General features: G+C 38.2%; 1 protein-coding gene across 6 annotated transcripts in view; it reads left to right on the forward strand.

The window, feature by feature from the left end:
• Nucleotides 1-386: 386 nt before the first annotated feature.
• Nucleotides 387-18,846, forward strand: part of LOC149029032 (AUGMIN subunit 3-like) — a 30,224-nt gene continuing 11,764 nt past the window's right edge. Inside the window, exons 1-4 of one of the 6 annotated variants that reach the window (XM_089140198.1) lie at nt 387-606; nt 1,403-2,014; nt 2,143-2,198; nt 2,417-2,476. The gene's annotated coding sequence lies outside the window, so the exon portion shown is untranslated. Of the gene's footprint in view, nt 607-1,402; nt 2,015-2,142; nt 2,199-2,416; nt 2,477-9,201; nt 9,219-18,846 lie in introns of those variants that run through there. The other 5 variants (XM_089140215.1, XM_089140207.1, XM_089140218.1 and 2 more) reach the window with 5 other exon arrangements.

An 18,846-nucleotide genomic window follows, 5' to 3' on the forward strand; every position in this document is an offset into this window, starting at 1 on the left:
GAGTCAGCGGGCTCGTGTGTTTTCTCGTGTTTCCTATAAAGAAAAGAAAAAAAAGAAAAAAAAAGAAAAAAAAGAAAAAGAAAAAAGAAAGAAAGAGACTAAATGTAATTTAATTGTAAGTTACGCGTAATTTAAGTCACTTATGGGAGTTTTGGCCCAAGGTAAGGGTGTCAACTATGGACCGGAACCGTTAAATCGTACCGGACCACGCCGCCTAATACTGGACTGAAACCGAATTTAAAAATTCGGTTCGGTTCGGTTTCAGATGCACATACAGATGGTACAGAACCGAACCGGACCAAATTGCTTGTACCGATTCCGCACCGAAAATCATGGTTAAATTGTAATTTTACACCAGGCTCAAGTTTAGTTTGCCCTAGGGCTAGGCTGCGAATCTGCAATTCTCATTCACGCTTCGCCTCTTCGTCGTCTTCGAGTCTTCGGTGTCTTCACTCATCTCTCAATCTCTGATTCTCTCAATCTCTCATCGTCTTTGTCTCACATGACTACACGAGTCTCATTGTGCAGAGCAGAAATCGTGAGTCTGAAAACTGAAGTTAAGGAGGACTTGCTTGGGAAGCTGAAAACAAAAATCTCATCTTCAATGTACGCTTTATTCTTCCTCTACTATGTTTCTCCTTCTTCTCCTTCTTGAATGATTCATGTTGCTACTGGTTTCAATTTCATTTCTTTCTTCTTCTTTTTTTTCTCTTGGGGTTACTGACAAGATTTTCAATTGTTCAACCGATCGGTTTTCCTCACATCTTGTTTTAGTTTTTAAGTTTTCAAATTTCTAGGTTTTAGCGATCGTTTTTTGGTCAATGCCAAACAATTGGGAAATTTAAGTATCACCTGGTAAACATTACGAACCATTCGATAAAACGTTATCCGGCTTTCCTTTCATCAAACTTCTAAGGAGTTGCTTTTGGCTTACAAATTCGAATTATTTCATCTGTCACTCAAAAAAGAGATTCTTTTTAAGTTAGGTCAAACAGTTGAACTCCATTTGTATTACTCATGGATTGCCTTTTGATCTTTTGTGTTGTTTTAGTTTTTGTTTTACTTATGGTAGTAGGTGAGAGGATCCCACTGTAATTTTCTTTTCTCGATCACGAGCAGCACGACCTAACCATCCGTATCTCTCAAGTGAAGACTTTTAATGGAGTAAACAACGGTCTTGGTTGGATGCCCATACCCAGAATTGTAGTGCTTTTAACTTTGGGACACTCCAGTTGTCTAGAATCTCTACAAATTGCAGTAAATAATGGAAGTTACTTGTTGATGCAACATGCTCTGTTTCAAGACCGAATTCTTCTCCCCTTCATGTTCAATACATTTTACAAGTTTAGATGGGTGATGGGATCATTAAATTGTAATTTGTTCTTCTGTCTTTCTTTGATAGTATGAAGAACATGGTGAAGAATTTGTGGACATGGTGAAGAATTTGTGAACATATAGTTTTTATGTTCTTCCATTCAAATTAGACAAAGCATACTGTTAATACAATTTGGCGTGGTTATCTTGATTGGTGCAACAGTGTGTGAAAGTGTGAAACCGATTGTATAACGAAACCGTACTGGACCGCGCTAGAAACCGTATTAAAACCGTTTTTTCATACTGAAACCGTACCGTACCGGTTTAGCAAATACTGAAACCGTACCGAATTACCGAAACTGTACCTATTGACACCCTTAGCCCAAGGGATGAATTGGAAAAAGACCCTTACAAACAAAAACCGCAAATCTCGATCGCTCACACTCCATCTCCGATTTAGAATTTAGACTTCGAATCAGAGAATCAGTCTCGTTAATTTCCAGCTCCGGCAATATTCCTCTGTTGAGCACTCGATCATTGGTTTGCAGCACCGGCGATCTTTCTCTCACGCTCTCGCGATAAGAGAAGAAGCACAAATGATTCCTCGGCTCTGCTGTTGCTGACATTATCTTTGGAATCTCGATCTCTCCCACTTTCGATTACCTTGCTGTGCTTGTTACTGCAACTCCTATTTTCTCCGGTAAGTTTTCCCCCCGCCCCTCCCCCCATTTTAATTCTTCTTCCCCTCTTCTGATCTCGAATGTTCTCAGCTTTATTTATTTATTTTTCTTTCTGTCTTCTGATTGTTTTAGTTATTTTTCTGCTCAGCTTCTTACTCCAGCAATTCTAGCGAACACAATCGAAGCTCTCGTTATTTTTCTTTGGTAAGTCCACTGCTTCTTTTTTACGGTTCTTTTCTCTATTCTCTTTTATTTTGTTTAATGGGTAGTGGTGAGGTGACCGGTTGTAATTCTCTTGTATTTGATAATCTTCAAATCAAATTGTGGACTTTTAGAATAAATCATATTCGCTCGATGCTGGCGCTATTATTCATTCTCTTTGCTTTAGTCCGAATATGTATTGAATTTGTGCTGCAACACAGGAGAGTGTTACGATTTGGGATTTGTAGAGCAAAGACCATCGTTCTTGACTTTAAAACCAGGTAGTCCCTCTAGCAAAAATCAGGAGAGCAAAAATCATGTTTTATTTTTTTTACCATGTTGAGATTACATGTTTGGCTTTCATTACTTTTAATATCTGGCTCTAGGCCCCCCAAACGCATTCTTGACATTTTCCTTTACGTTGGAAGCTGTTGAAATATAATCTTTTAGCCCTATGTTTTTTTATGGTTTTTTTTCTTTCTGGTATGCATTTAAGAAGTTAATGGTAGTTTCGTTGTAGTCATATGAAGCGATTGTAGTTTCTTTGTAATCATGTTATCGTCAATTCAAAGAATCATCAAAGGTGAATTTTGGGAGATTTCCAAATACTTATAGCATCATAACTTGATTCTACTCAACAAAGGTTAAAATGTCACTCACACGGGTACTTTAATGGATTTATTTACCAAAATTCAGATATTCTCTAGTTTCTGCATAAATGAAGTAGACATATAATCTGCTGCATGGCAAAAGCGAATTGAACCAGCCTGTCTCTGCGTTATTTACCAATCACCAAGTCAAGTAAATGAAGGTCTCTATTTCTGACCCTCTCTTAAGGATTTCTTGCAGTATATTGATTTCCTGCAGATTATCCCAAGGTCCCATCTGTATTCAGCTTGAAGAGTGTAAAGAAAATTCAGATGCCCACTTTATCTTATGCTATCTGACCAATGTCTCAGTTAAGGTTCATTCCTCTTATGATTTGTAGTTAATCCATTAGCACTCTTGCTCATGTAGTAGGAGAAATTTAGAGGTGCCTGTAGGGAATCAACATCAACGGGATTCCAAATATGTATGGCTTTTCCTTGGACAAAACAAGATGAGCAAGAGACTCAAATCTGTTGCAGCATCAGTTCATTCTCCTTCAAGTTGTTCAGATGATGCAATAATTAGTGGATTCACAGAATAGAAACCCCAAACTGAACCTAGTGGATGCCCTGTTTTATTCATTTAGAGATCTGCTGATGAATCAGCTAATCTCTCCAGCAGATCCTTTCCAACTTATGGGGATTTCAAGGGAACCTTGAGAGTCGTTTGATCAAAGATTTAGGAAGAAAATATGCTTGGCCTTATTTTTCTCTTCATTGCTTTGCTTCCTCTTCTTTTATGTTTCATGAAGTCCATGATCAAACTTCTACAAGATTAAAATGTCTGTCAAAGAGTGGTCTACCTTTTTGATTATCTAGGGAAGCTGCTGTTTACATGAGCCGTTTTTAGCTATCCAACAGCTAGAACAATGATCTATATTATGCTGATCTATTTCCTTCTTTGGATAGCTAAAAAAGGCTTCAAGCAAAATAAAGGCTTATGTGAACAAATATTTTGGATAGTAGAAAGGCAATCACTCAACTATAGATTAGGGGATTTCAAGGCTCTAGATTTCTTTGATACTTTCTCTCTTTGTTGCTATAATTGCAACTATAAGATTATTGATTGCTATTGCATCAATATATAAACTTGTCATACATTAAATGGATGTAAAGACAAAATTTTTTGAATGGAGATTTAGAGGAAGAAATCTATGTTAAACAACTTGAAGGCATTATCGTTCCTCGGCAAGAGCATAAATATTGTAAGATTATGCAATCTTTATATAGCTTAAATCAAGCACCTTAGCAGTGGCATGAAAAATTTGATAACATTTTAGCTTCAAATGGTTTTCAAGTGAGTGATTTTGAAAGGTGTGCTTACAGTGAGTTTCATTACAATAAAGGTATTTTTGTTATTTTATATATTTATATATTGATGATATGCTATATTGGGTACCAGTCTTGATTTAGTAAAATCCACCAAAGTCTTCCTAATATCCCATTTTGATACTAAAGACATGGGAGAAGTTGATATGATTTTGGGAATCAAGGTTATTAGAAGAGAAAATGAAATGATTTTATCTTAAGCTAATTATATGCAAAACCTTCAGTTAAATCATTTACAAAGAAATAATGGAGAACCAATTTTACAAAAAAATTATTCTCAAAGCATTGGTTCAATTTCCTATTTGATGAATCGTATGAGACTAGATATTGCTCTTGCAGTTGGAAAATTAAGTCAACACACCAAGAATCCAGGAATAGAACATTAACATGCTTTGGAAAGTTTGTTAAGGTATTTTTAGGGTACAATGATTATGGTTTGCATTTTCATGGTAACCCTGTTGTACTTGAAGGATATTGTGATGTTCACTGGATATCTAAGTCCACTTTGGCTACTGGTTGGTATTTATTCACCTTAGATGGTGGAGCAATTCCTGAAAATTAGTAAGCAAACCTGTGGAATGGATTCCACTATGGAATTTGAATTTATAGCGTTGGAAAAAGCTGGAGCTGGAGTTGAATGCCTTAGGAATTTAGTTGCAGATATACCATTATGGCCTAAGACTATGTTCTCCATATATCTATATTGTGATAGTCAGGCGGCAATTGCAAAGGCACAAGCAAAGTGTATAATGGTAAGAAAATGCATATATGCCTTAGATATAACTTGGTGAGAAAATATATACATAATGGTACCACTGCAATCAATTTTGTAAAGTCAGAGTGGAATGTAGCTGATGTGCTTACAAAGCCTCAATCCATCAAAGTAATTCAAGAGACATTTAGAGGAATAGGCTTGAGGCCATGTTGCAAGTCAAAGTGATGGACATCCAATTTATGTGTTAGGAGATCCTTGGAATTGGATTCAAAGGATAGGAACTAAATCACTAGGTGATTTGATTAGTCCTATTATTTTGGGCCTATTCTAGATTAAATGTAAAGGATAATACTCACTACGATGAACTAGAGGATGAATTTTATGACTCTTAGTCAGCAAGGCTCAAGTGTCATGAGGGTATGTTAATTGTAGTGCTACTATGATCTGACCTAAGCGGATGTAGGAGGTAGGCCGCTTACGATGAGAATTTTACGGGCAAATTCTCTAAATGTTCATGATTAATCCAAGATTGAGTACACGGGTTATGATGTCCATTGTATAAAAAGATGACTCTGCCATCAGGTGGTGGGATGTGGATGGTAAGTCAGTTTGCTACAATAATTGGGAAAGGTTCAAGAAGTCTGACTTCACATGTTCTTTGCAGCGTGGCTTGTCAGACCTAGTGTAGATTCAAGTCGACAGACAACTAAAGTGATGTGTCCTATCAATAGATTAAAAAAAAAATTCTTTAACAATATAAGTTTGTTTATTTAGTTAATCAAGTTTAACTATTTTAATTTTCATTTACTTCTTTAGTTCTTTAAGTCTCTTTTACGAAGCCCTTATTTCCCCTAATTTATATTCAGCTCATAATATTATCTCATCATCTTTATTTGCCTTCTTTAATTTCAACTCTTCTTTGCCGATAAATTGAAAACTTCTTTGTGTATCAAGGATGAAGCATAAAATGTGAAGTCTCTCCTTCATTTAGGGTCTCTTGAGATTTTGCTTGTATTTTTTATTTGTAATCTAAGTTGAGTCTTTAGAAATGATGTTATTGTAAGTATTTTATAGGCTGTGCACAACCCTTTAACACTTGAAGAGGTTCAATAGTTGAGTGCACAACTATTGGGGGAGTCGGGGGCTGTTTTATCTTGGAAGCCAATTTGCATTTTCCCAGTTGCACCATAGGGGACATCTACGGTCTTAAGGATAGTGTCATTTGACATGATTCAGCCCCAACATTTTTTTCCCCTAACAATTTGTTACAGGAATTAAGAAGGTTGCTGAAGGAGATATTATCAAAACCAACTTCCGTTCGAGGCAAAAGTTAGGTTTGATCTCTCATTTTTTTGACAATAATTTCCAACAGAATTAGATTTGGTAACTTCACTTTCAAGCCTCAAGACTTGGCTTATTGAGCAAAGAGTTCCAAGGATCAGCTTTTAGATGGCAAATTGAATCTAAAACATTGGTTTCTTGTACCTAGTGCCTAGCAAAAGATCGGTGCCAAAGTAAGTATATAATCATTAGATTTGAAAGAATAAGGGAAACTTTCAGTGCGACCCTTGAGTTACCTCTTAAAATTAATGCCATACCCTGTGTTATCCAAGTTATCAATCCGATCCTTATAGGGTAAAAATATATCAATGAGACTCCTACTGTTAGGAAATCACAGTTAAATGTTGATGGAAACAAGTTAAATTTTTATAAAAAGATAAATAACCTTGAACAAAAACCTTACGCTTCATGCTTTTCTTCATCATCCTTTACTGTGTGCAGTTTCTTTCTCTCTTAGTCGTAGATCCTTACAGAGTTTGGAAGATATATTTTATGTGTAGTGTTTTTAAACTTAGAATGTGGGGGGTAACATTGAAAATGCATAAATAAAAACTAATTGAGTCTAAAGTATTAGTAATAGGGGGTCTTACTAATAGATTAGTCAACTTAGGGAGTGGAATCAATATTCGAAGATAACTCTAGGGGTGGCATTAATATTAGGGGTTAATTCAGAGGGTGGGACTGAAATTTTCAAACCTCATTTTCTCCCTCTTTATTGGTCATTATTACCTCCCTCGTTTCTATGGTGATTCAGCAGCTTTGGAAATTCTTTTCTGTCGGTTACTAGGATTTTCCTTCTATTGGAAAGGGGAGATGATTGGAGAGTAAGGGGAATGTATGGCCGGGATCGAAGTGGAATTCACAAGCAGTGAGATTTTCTTTTGATTTTTAGATCTGGGCTCGATCAAACAAAAGCTGAAGTGGAACTTGCAAGACTCTGGGATTTTCATCATGAGAGAGAACAGAAAAAGATGAAGGAGAAGAGTTGGCATTGGAATGAGAATTGCTGTTGTAACCCTAGGTTTTGGGTTGGAATTCCGGATCTTTTAATTAGGCTCCAGCACTTAACTGAGGTCTCTGTAGGCTTCGGCCGATGGGTTTAGGGGGTCTAAGAATCTGCTGTACTTAGTTAACAGAGCTGACTTTTATTAGATTTCAAATATCAAATTTAAAAATCTTAATTTTAGGGTTTTGGCTAGGGTTGCTGTTCCTGCAATTCAGAATTAGTAAATGCTACGAATCTGCAAGTCAGAAACTGTTCCAGAGAAAGAGGGGTTAAGGTTGGAAGGGTTTGGGGTTTTCTGGAATTTAAAAATTCTGCAACTCCTCAAGGAAGAAGTTGAAGTGCAGAAATTCTGAACACCTGAGTTAAGGATCCTTTGGAGATTGTAAGTAGGGCTTGGTTCTACATGCTTAGGCAATTGGAGGGAGGGTAGAATGATGGGTTTTGGGGCTGGGACTGAGGGAATCCTATTGAGGCTAGGACCTGGTATCGCTGGGAACAAGGAGAGGAGTGAGGAGGCTACGATGGCTTGGGTGGTGGGGAAGGGCTGCAACTGTAGGGATGGGGTGGGGTGTCTAACTTACTTGAATTTGAGGTAAGCTTGCTTTAATTCTGCAGACAAAGCTTGAAGAAGATGATGGAATCTCAAAAACTGAAAATAAGAGCACTCTAACCCAGTCACAGGGTTCCAAGGGGAATCCCACGACTTCACAAGTCAATTCTCAGACTCAAATCATTTCATTAATCAAGACTGATGAATTGCATGAATGACTAGGCTATTTATAGCCCTCACAGACTATCCTAGACTCAACTAATGACTCACTACCAAACTGGGATCCAATTACATACTAAAATAGGACTCCTTTTAAGATAAGGTTCCTAAAATTGGGGAACCCTATTGTCACCTACTAATAGTCCAACTAACAACCAAGGACCAGCATTAACTCAACAATTAGGACTCTAAATAGGAAATAAAAACAGAATTATTTTCCTAAAATAAAACTGGACTTGGTCAACCAATATGGCTTGATCTAGAGGTAGGTAAATGACCATTCTACCCCTAGACTGATTTGCCCTCCTTTGGATCTGGCTCACAGATGGGTTTGAGCCCTCTTTGGGGGCTGACGAGGGCTGGTTACATCAGTTGCACCAGATCTGCATGTCGTACAGGTAGGTTTTTGTAAATTGAAAAGATTAAAAGAATTTCAGTAAAATTGAAAAAAATTATATTTATGCTGAAGCCCCTATATTTCATTCATAGTTGTTAGATTTATTTTTGAACACCTGATCCCATCACAGTGGTCGCATGTTTGAAGGTAGTTGAATCGGTTGTAATGCGGCTTACATCCAAGCGTAGCCTTTAGGAACTCTTCCGCTGCGTGAAATGCAGAGGAATTTAACACATACGTATAAATGAAGCGTGTAGATAAGTTTGATTTTGGAAGCCCTAACGTCTTCTTCACACAAATTGGAGAAGAGCGGAGTGAACAGTGAGTGGTAATTTCTGTCCACTGCTATCGGCTACAAAATCTTTGCGGGATTCGTTACGGTATGCTTCTTCCACTTTTTTATTTGTTTTCTTATTCTCGGGCTTCTTGTGTGTGGATAGATAGTCACATTTCTCATTCTCCATTCTCAGGGGCTAAAATCTGCAATTTTTAGAACTCTCTCGATTGGTCATGTTGGAGGATTAGATAGCAGAGCGGCTTTTTTCTATGCAAAACTATTGAACATTTCTTTATCTAACCCTCTAAAAGACAAACTATGATATCAATTTTTCTTGGATAGGATGATGAGCAAGTTTGAGACACAGATGATGTGTAAGAGTTCTTGAAAATAACTGTAATCAAGACGAGCTGGGTCTTTTATTAGTTATTGGGGTGTAATTGTTGCTTTGGAAGAATAGCTTTCGGGGGGATTGAAGAAATCAAGCCAGGGGCTATAAGAAGGGATGGAACAAGAGCATGAGTAATTCTATGCAGTTCATGGTGAGAAGCCAATGTCATGTTCTTCTATCCTTTCGTCTCTTTCGAACCCTGTACATACAGACTATCCCTATTTGATAGTCATATTTCTCCCAGCCCCTGTTTTGATTTCTCAAGTTCCTTGCATTTGTCTTTCAAATATAGTAGCCTGTTTACTGATTAAATCATATTTGTGGTTTGATATGGGTTCCCAAACCATCCCTACATTAGTTGTTGGCTATGCTGCTTTTCTAACAGTGAAAACCCTGGAGAATTGTGGTTGGTTAACTTGACCCCTTTCCTCTTTCCTGAAAGCTGGAGTTCTTTACCACTGTAGATATCCTCAGAAACCTAGGGCATGTTTCTCAAATTAACACTGGTGTGGAATTTTAGCAGAAACTTGCTTTGCATCCAAGGTTCTTTCGGTTGACGGCTTTATCTGCATTATTACAGGTTAATTGCTCTGCCATTGGGTTTGCTAGGTTCTAGTTTTACGCTTTTGGAATTGAAAGAGAATCTCTTTACTTTTCACTTCTTTGTGGAAAGATCGAAATCTTCGATATTTTGCTAGTTTCGACCGAGATAAAGAGTTTTTTTTATAAGAAAAAAATCCGCCAAAATTGGTTGAACCCTGTTTTGGTTGAAATTTCGGAAATTTCAACTGAAACATTGTATTTCTCCGAAATCTTACTGGTTTCATTTTGGTTTTAAAGAAACTAAAATTTTGGTTGAAATTTTGGCTGTTTCGATCGAAATTAGTACCATGACTTGTATGCTAAATAAACATGAAAGAACCATTAGAAGCAGTCCTTAGTTCATTACAATGAACTGATGAAGTCAACAATCCGTAGTAACATTGCAATGAAGTCAACAATCAAGGAATTACTTAATCATAGAGGTACTACTTTTCAGAATAAGTGAAACACAAAATAAAATACTCTCAGATTATATACATAATCACAAGATGAAAGAAAAAGTGACTCATACTAGCAGTTAACAATTTGATTTGGACATTACAATCTTATATGCATGTACTACAGAATTACAGCCACTGGCCAAACCACCGGCAACCATACTACTGCCTTCCATGTCAAGCAGGAGCAGGAATAGTAGATGGAATTTCTAAGTCGTGGGTTTCTTTTGAGAATAGGAGAGTTCCTATTCTAATTTTATTTGTCTGGAACCTTTGGATGATTCAATGGGATGCAATGTATGCACATAATATACGCAAGCTTACGAAACTGATCCTAAAAATAAAATAAACGGATACATATTTTTATTTTGTTTTGTTTTTAAGTATGAAAAGCGTATATAATCAATAACAATATAGCATTCATAATAGCATGGTAAAAAATTCGAGGGAAACTCAAGTTTCGACCGGATGAAAATGGGAAACTTAGGTGGAAACTTGGGAAATTTCGAGGAAACCGAGGACTTTTTCGTTCAAGTTTCGACAGGTTTTAGAGAGTATTTTGGGGTGGGATCCTGTATTTAAGCTAATTAGAATATAAAGAATACATTTGTTGTATTTTGCTAAAAAAGTTAATGTAGATATGTCATTCAATGTACATAACATCAATGTAGAGTTGTCCAAAAAGTACATTATAAACTTAACTACTTAAGCACATAACATTCAATATATAATTTCTAACTTCAAAATAGTTGACAATAAAAGGAAAATACAACTTACTGTTAAGAGGAGTGCCAAGAGTGGATTCATCCTGTGAGCTGAGTAGTACTATGCCTGTAACATCCTCTCCTCCAACCAACGAACATGGACATCCTATCACATTTTATGCCTATGGTTGTCAAGTTAATCAACAACTGTAACTTTATGAGCCTGGTCATCAATATGCTTAAGATAACCAACCGGAGGGAATACGCACTTTGGATAGGGAAGTCCTGATGGAGGGGGTATTTGTCGTGGGTATTTGGGGAAACATGAAATAAACAAAAAAATTGTAAATTTGGGAAAGCTACAAAATTTACAGGAAAAAGTCCCAAGTTTCCACAAAATTTCCCAGGTTTCCACGAAATTTCCTAAGTTTCCACGAAATTTTCCAAGTTTCCCACAAAATTTGGGAATTTTTTTTCCTCATGAACCAGCTGGTCCAACTGGGTTGAACCAAGTTTCGACAAGTTTCGACGAAATTTCGACAGTTTCGATCGAAACTAAGGACAAGTTTCGACGAAATTTCGACAGTTTCGATCGAAACTGAGGACTTTTTTTCGGTCCTCATGAGTTTCGTTTTGCATTTTCCAAAATGGGAAATTTCAGTGGAAATTTCGCAAGTTTCGATGGAATTTTGTTCTATGCATAATAGAACCAAAAAAGTCAATAAAAGAATTAACAAGCACCTTTACAATAAAGTGCATGCCTTGACCCTTGAAAAACACCTACATGTTTTGGTATCTATGATGGGGTATGTTTATTAATGTTGATGGGTTGACATGTTTAGTTTTTTTGAGATGGGTATGATCTGTTTCGGTCAAGGGTGAGTATGTAATCACATATTAAGAGATTCTTTTCAAGTTTGAAACAAATCAGATGCGTAGGGGCAGGTATTTTTTGAAAAAAAGAAGAAGTTAGGATAAGATATTAGGATTTTGAGTAGTTTATTTGGGTAACCAAGGCCATATGTTGTAGTGCTTGGATAGGATTGCAATTTGGATCGAGTAAGGCATCCGGTGTAGGTGTTTGTGACTATGTGGTCTCAAATCTCAATCTTTGGGGCTTTTATGGGTTAGAGTTGGCAAACCAAAAATTCAAGAAAGCGGGTGAACCTTTGATATCTGACTTTACTATTTCAAATCTAAAACTAGTCATGGGCTCAAAGCTGTAGCAAATTCAACCTCAGTAAATTGCCAAAAGTTTCTAGGTGGTCCTAGAATCTTATTCTTTCCCAAGTCTTCACGTTATTATGAATGAGGAAAACTTTAATTTTCTAGTTTTGAAGAGTCACCTGTAACTCAAGCCAACGCTGAAACCCTCACCAGTACATCTTAGCGTGTCTTATGTTATTGAAGTTCATTACTCACTAAGTGTGAAACTCTTGCATTTGGGGTACTTCCCAATTCATGATTGGTTTCTAACTACTTATTTCTCTCAGTTCTTCACTGCTTCTTCTGCTTTCTGTTGTTTGCCATCTAACCTTGTCACTCAGCTGAAGCAGATATCCTTTTTCCAGACGTATTTTCTACTAGCTTGCACTGTTCCTAATGGTCCAATCAGCCCCACTGTCTTCGAATTATACCCTGACATTACTCCTTTCAGAACTATGTTTTCTTCAGCCAAGCCAAATGCACTGTCATGTTTCTATAATAGCCCAAAACAGTAACCAACACTCCACCCTGGAGAACTGAAATTTCTTTCATATTCTGTCTGCCGGACCTTTTTGCAACTACTACTCGGACAAGAATTTTCAGGTCCTCCTAGTCTGTATTTTAAAGGTTTCAGAAATCTATTTTGGCAAACTGATTACCCCAGTGACCCAATCCCAAATTTTCTCTATTATACAATTTAATGTATACCAAACCAGCCTATATTTTTTGAGTTTACCGGCGTCAGATGCCCTATTCATTCCTTCTACAGCCTTTGCAATAGAACTCCAACCCTCTACATAGGGTTAGGGGTTTCCTACATTGCACCAGATATTATTTATTTACTTAAATTTTCACTTACATTGTACGAGTTACATAAGGCTAACCACATACCCGATCTAGGCTACTTTTGAGTGTCTGTTGGGTTGTATGGGGCATGGGCTTTACATTTTTTGGATTACTATACTACTGCTAGGACCCTGGGAGGTAGCCAGGTGGAGGAGCGAGAGAGGGGATTATAAATGGGGAGGAATTGAGATGAGAGGGTATCAGGCATTTGATATTAGTGTTGGGGCAGCCTTTGGCTGAGGACACCATTTGGTGTGGGGGTGACTGGCACCATTAAAGCAAGATCTGATTCTTCTTATCAAATTGGTAACACAGCAGCCACGATTCTGGGAGACGAGATGTGATTGTTTCTATTTACCAGTGAAGAGAGAATGGAGAACTGGTTTATGGAAGTTGCAAACTTCTGTCGGAAAGAACAGATTGAGAAGGAGCAATGGTTAGCAGTGGCACTCCATAACCTAGAAAGACGAGCACTGGAATGGCTCTATCGGAGGGAGTGGCCAGTGTTGGACTGGTTGAGTTTCAAATAGGCCTTGTAGATTGACTTCGGTGTTGGGAGGAGCACTGGATTTATAAAACTAGATGGAATTAGAGAGCAGGAATAGTTTAATGAATATTTGGGGCAGAATCTGAAGATTTTCCCACTTCTGTAGACCTCACACATGCAGGGAGATTCCAGAAAACTCCCACCGCAGGTATGGCTGATGAGATCCAAGTGAAGATTTGACAATATGGGACTTCAAATGGGGGAATAATCGCAGCAAATTTCGTGGAGAGAAAATTCGCAAAGCCTAAAGATCGAGTGCATAATCGATAGGGGCGAGCGAGGTGAGGCGATGTTAAAAGAAGAGGACATAGCCAATGGAATTGGAGAGAGAAGGGAGCATCGCTGGTATAAATGAGAGAGAGGCTGGGCGGTGTGAACTCCGGCAAAGCCACCGTGGATGAGGGTGATAACGAGGGAGGGTTACATAGCGGCAACGAAGGAGCAGTTCTCACGTGGTTTCTAGTGACAATTTTTCAACCAAGTAGAGAAGAGCGAATTACAAGTAGCGGTGGCAGTTGAGGAGTTTTGGCTCTCATCACAAGTGAAGAGAGGAAGAAGATGGGTGGATTGGGTGGTTGACAAACCGGTTGGGTTTGGGTTAATTTTAACCCTGCGCTTGGACCGGATGTTATAGTTGGGCCAAGTCATTAAATTGGAAATCTGGGCCTTAAGGGTTTTGCAATTGGCCCATTTAAAAGGATCTCATAACTGGGCTTTTAAAAGAATTAATAGGCCCAACCCAGGTTTGGCCCAGAAAACGTTCAATCCACTTGTGCAACATGTCCAGGGGCAGTTTAGGAATGCTGTTCCTTCATCCCCTACCTCCGTCATCTCCATCCTACTTGCGCACCAAGGGGCCAAATCGAGAAAGGAGAAACCTGAAGGCTTGACTTCTAGCCATTGACCGCCGTTGAACCTGTGGGAGACAAAGACGGTGGCGGCAGAACCCCAATTGACGTGGCGGAGCACCCTGAATCACCAATGGCGGTGGAAAGAACTTGGTACAATCGACAGAAGACTGCGCCTGAAGTTAAGTCACATCGCTCTTTAGCGCACAACGAACCATAACTAAGATCGATGGCTGTTGGGAGCGAGACTTACCAGATCCACATCTTCATGGGTGAGGGGTTAACGTTCCAATTGATCTGCGACCCTTCAGGTGTAGTTGAAACTTCTTTCTAGCTATTATTTCTAGTGGAATTTGGTTCAGGGGGCATTGGGGTGGTCTATTATGGAAAAATGAAGAATGGAGCGACTACATTTAATCTAATCGTGGAGTTTGCAAGCGTTTTAGGACACTTATAGGATTTGTTTGTTCCTTTTTCTTATAAATAGTGGCGTTGATTTTTTCTCTCACCTGCATGGTCGATGATTCCTGGCATACCCATAAGACCCATAGGATATATGCTTGTTAGGATTCCTACTGGGTTTCTTGGGTGCTGAAGATATTCCAAAGTAGAGCTTTTCTACTCGGGTACAAGTATGATGGTCAGCGAGCTCAAATTAACTAATTAACTGATGGTAGCATGCTTCATCAATTGGGAACACTGATTGAAAGGGTCCTTTGCACTGAAACAACATGGTTGTGTAGTAAACATGTGAAGACCAAATTGCTAATTTTCCTTCACCTCGAGGATAAGGTGAAATTTAAGGGGGCAGGAATGATAGGACCTTGGAGGAAGTCATGCGGAGGTAGAGAGGGGATTAGGGGTGATTGAGGGGATTATTAATAGGGAGGAATTGAGATGAGAGGGTATCGGGCATTTGATATTAATGGTGGGTAGCCTCTGGCTGAGGACACCATTTGTTGTGGGGGTGACTAGCACCATTAAAACCAGATCTAATTGTTAATTCCCTTGTTTTACTATTGAATTTCTCATTCAAACTGAAGGTTTGTTCATATACTTTGTTTGGAGTCTTCCTGATGTGAACAAGGTTGATCCCTTCTATAATTGGGTCCAAAAACCCAGGCCCAATTGGCTCACCAAAGGGTTGGCCGAACCTTTACAGGGGTATTTTGGTCATTTTAACCAGTTTTGGTGTGTTGGTTTGGATCCCATTAAATCCAGTGTTTTGTCTGGACCATAGATCTATTTTTATTTTATTTTTCTGTTTATTGTTTTGCAGGTTATTTGAGAGTCCTTGTGTGAGTGAGATTCCTAGTTGGGTTGGGATCTCACAACTTGAGTCCATTTTAATATCTTAATTGTTTGGACTCCATATCTACTCTAGAATTTGGATTGGAGTCCACCAGAGTGAGCTTTTGGAGGTCAAAATACTTGGTCAAAATTAGAGTCCTGATTCGAATTTATTTTAAATTAATATTCCTTTTGGATAATTAGGTGTTATTTTCCAGTATAATTACTTTTTATTCGTGGTGATTATTTTATTTAGTTGTAAAAGGGATCCTATTCTATAAGATATTCCCTAGTTGAGTCAAGTTTGGTTTCCTAATTAGAGTCCTGGTCTTTTCCCTCCACTTGTAAGGCTATAAATAGCCCACCCTGCCTCATTGTAAAATTAGTTGGTTTTGATGAATAAAATTATGAGTTTGGAGTCGAGTAAGGTCGTGTTTTAGTGTTCTTCAATTTCAGTAATCAATCTTCAAGTCCAGCAGCAGTCCAGCCCTAACAACAGCCTACATTCAACTCCAAGTAAGTATACAACAACCCCAGCCCCTTCCCTACCCTTAACTTCCTTCCCAAACCCTAAAACCATGTTCTTAATGCCCTTATCATCCCGTTTCTAATTTTTTGGATTTTTCTGCAATTTTCGGACTTTTCCTTAGACCTAAAATTCAAGGTCAGATGTATGGCAATCTAGCCATTAGATCTGTCCCAAACTTTAGGAAGGTTATCCCCCTAACTCTAGTGACCTTCCCTCCCAGTTTCAGCCCAATCCGACCATCCGAAACCCTAGTTCCTGTGAAACTCTTATAAGTCCCAAACCCCTTAACCAAACTCTAAACCCTTTTAGGATTAGCATCCCCAGCCCTTCCCCTACACTTGATCCTAGTCCTAATCAAATCCAATAATCCCAAACCCTTTCCCAAACCCTTTTGGACTAACACTATCTAATCCATCTAGGACTTGACCTAAACTTACTGGACTTAATGTGAAACTATAAAACATTAAACAACAGCCCCCTCCTAAGCCTTATTGAACCCTATAACAGGATGCCTTGAAGCCCTAACCTGGATTTTAAATTCTGGAATTTAACTACAGCAACCACCAAAACCCTAAGACCCTTCTATTCAGGCTTAAAACCCTGAAAAAGTGATCCTATAAATTCCCAGATCTGCATCCAATTAAAGCATAGAATTAACTCCTAAAACCCATATTCCTACAACCTTCAAGCTGGCTGAAACCTTCAAGACCCAACCCTAACCTTTGCCACCTCAATTCCTCCGAGAGCCCTTCAATTGCAAGCTTCTACTACCCTAGAAGACTGCTCGTTCACAGTTAGAGGAGCTGGAGTGACCCCAGTTTTTGGCTTTAATTTCAAATCTCAAAACCTAGAATTTGGGTATACATCACTTGCTCCGCTGGTAGTTCAAGGCTAGTCTAATGGCTGGATTTGTAGTAACTGTGAGTTGCTTTTTTTTGTATGCGTACTTTGTAGTTCTGAAATACAGTCATATCTCAGCATCCAACAGTCAGATAGGGTTGAAGTTCAAAAAGATATTCTGCACTAGGAGACCCGTCTATGACAGATAATTCTGTCCCAACAGAGTTACGTGCTTGCTCTTTCTGTTGATATTTGTTTTCTGCTATTTTCTCTATTTTTCTGTCCTGGGATAGACAAGGTATAGGTGTTGTTTGTATCTCCTGGGGTTAAACATCAATTACGAAAAGACATTTTAAGGCTGTTTGAGGTTCTGTTTCTGTTTCTGTTTCTGTTTCTGGCACTTGTTTATTTCCCTGTTTATACCATTCTTCTGTTCTGATGATAGACCAGAAGCTTTACCATTTTGTTGCTTTCGTGTTGGTCCAACGTAAAGTTGTAACAGCCTTTGAGTGTTTCAATTCCGTAAAACCTTACATTGGGTCACTGTTTGGTCACCTCTTGGTTTCTGTTGCGGGATTGTGTTGATACGTTAGAGCCTATTGTTTGTTAGTGGTTGTGATCCTATTTGGGGTTAGGCTACCAACGGCCTAGACATAGAGAGTTTTAGAAGTTGGAGCTTTAGGCTTGGTATTTTTCTTTATATAATAATGTTTGAGGGGATATTGCTTATTTTAGTCAATGATTTATTTAGAGAAAATTGCACTGGCACCCCCAAATGGAGGCCTTAAAGCACTGACACCCCACTTTATGTTTAGAAAACACAGAGACCCCAAAATTGGATTTTCATTAGATATATTTGTCCAATTTATCACAGAAAACCGTTCAGACACTATTTATTATAGGGATATTTTTGGAAATGAAAGAAAATAAACACTGGTTTAACTGTTTTCAGTGATAAGTTGGACAAATATATCCACTAAAAATTCAATTTTGGGATCTCTGTGTTTTTTAAACATAAAGTGGGATGTCAGTTCTTTAAGGCCTTCATTTTGGGGTGCCAGTGCAATTTGCTAACTTATTTATAATCATAAAGCATAAAGAGCTCATCAGCTATTTGTGACTTCTTTATTATAAATACAACAACAACAATAAGCCTTGTCCCAACTAAATGGGGTCGGCTACATGGATTCTTGCCCTCCAATCAATTCTAGATACAAGGCCTAAGCTATACATATAATTTCTCACCACTTCTAAAGTTATCTTAGGTCTACCTTAGCTCTTCTAGTTCCTTCAATCTGGATTATATCACTTCTCCGTACAGGGGCATTTATAGGTCTCCGTTGAACGTGGCCATGCCACCTTAAACGACTTTCTCGAAGCTTATCACTTATGAGAGCAACTGCCAGACCAACTCTAATATGATCATTTCTTATCTTATCCATCCTAGTTTTGCCATTCATCAATCTTAGCATCCTCATTTCTGCTACATTGAGTTTATCTATATGATACTTTTTAACAGCCCAACACTCTGCACCATTCATCATAGCTGGTCAAACAACGGTCCTATAAAATTTTCCTTTAAGCTTTAATGGAATACGCTGATCACATAAGTCCCCGGACGCACCTCTCCACTTCATCCACCTTATTTTAATTCTTTGGGAAACCTCATCCTTTAAATCACCTCTTTCACTTATGATTGAACCTAGGTACCTAAAACAATCACTTTGAGGAATCTCTTTATCGTCAAGTATCACAACCTCATTATCTGCCCGATCATGACTAAAGTTAGAAACTAGATATTCTGTCTTCGATCTACTAAGTTTAAAGCCTTTTGATTCCAAAGCTACTCTCCATGATTCTGATTTGGTATTAATCCCCACTTGGGTATCATCAATCAACACAATATCATCCGCAAAAAGCATATACCAA

Source organism: Hakea prostrata, chromosome 1, assembly GCF_041222555.1.
Source record: "Hakea prostrata isolate BN-2017 chromosome 1, UWA_Hpros_2, whole genome shotgun sequence".
Taxonomy (NCBI): domain Eukaryota; kingdom Viridiplantae; phylum Streptophyta; class Magnoliopsida; order Proteales; family Proteaceae; genus Hakea; species Hakea prostrata.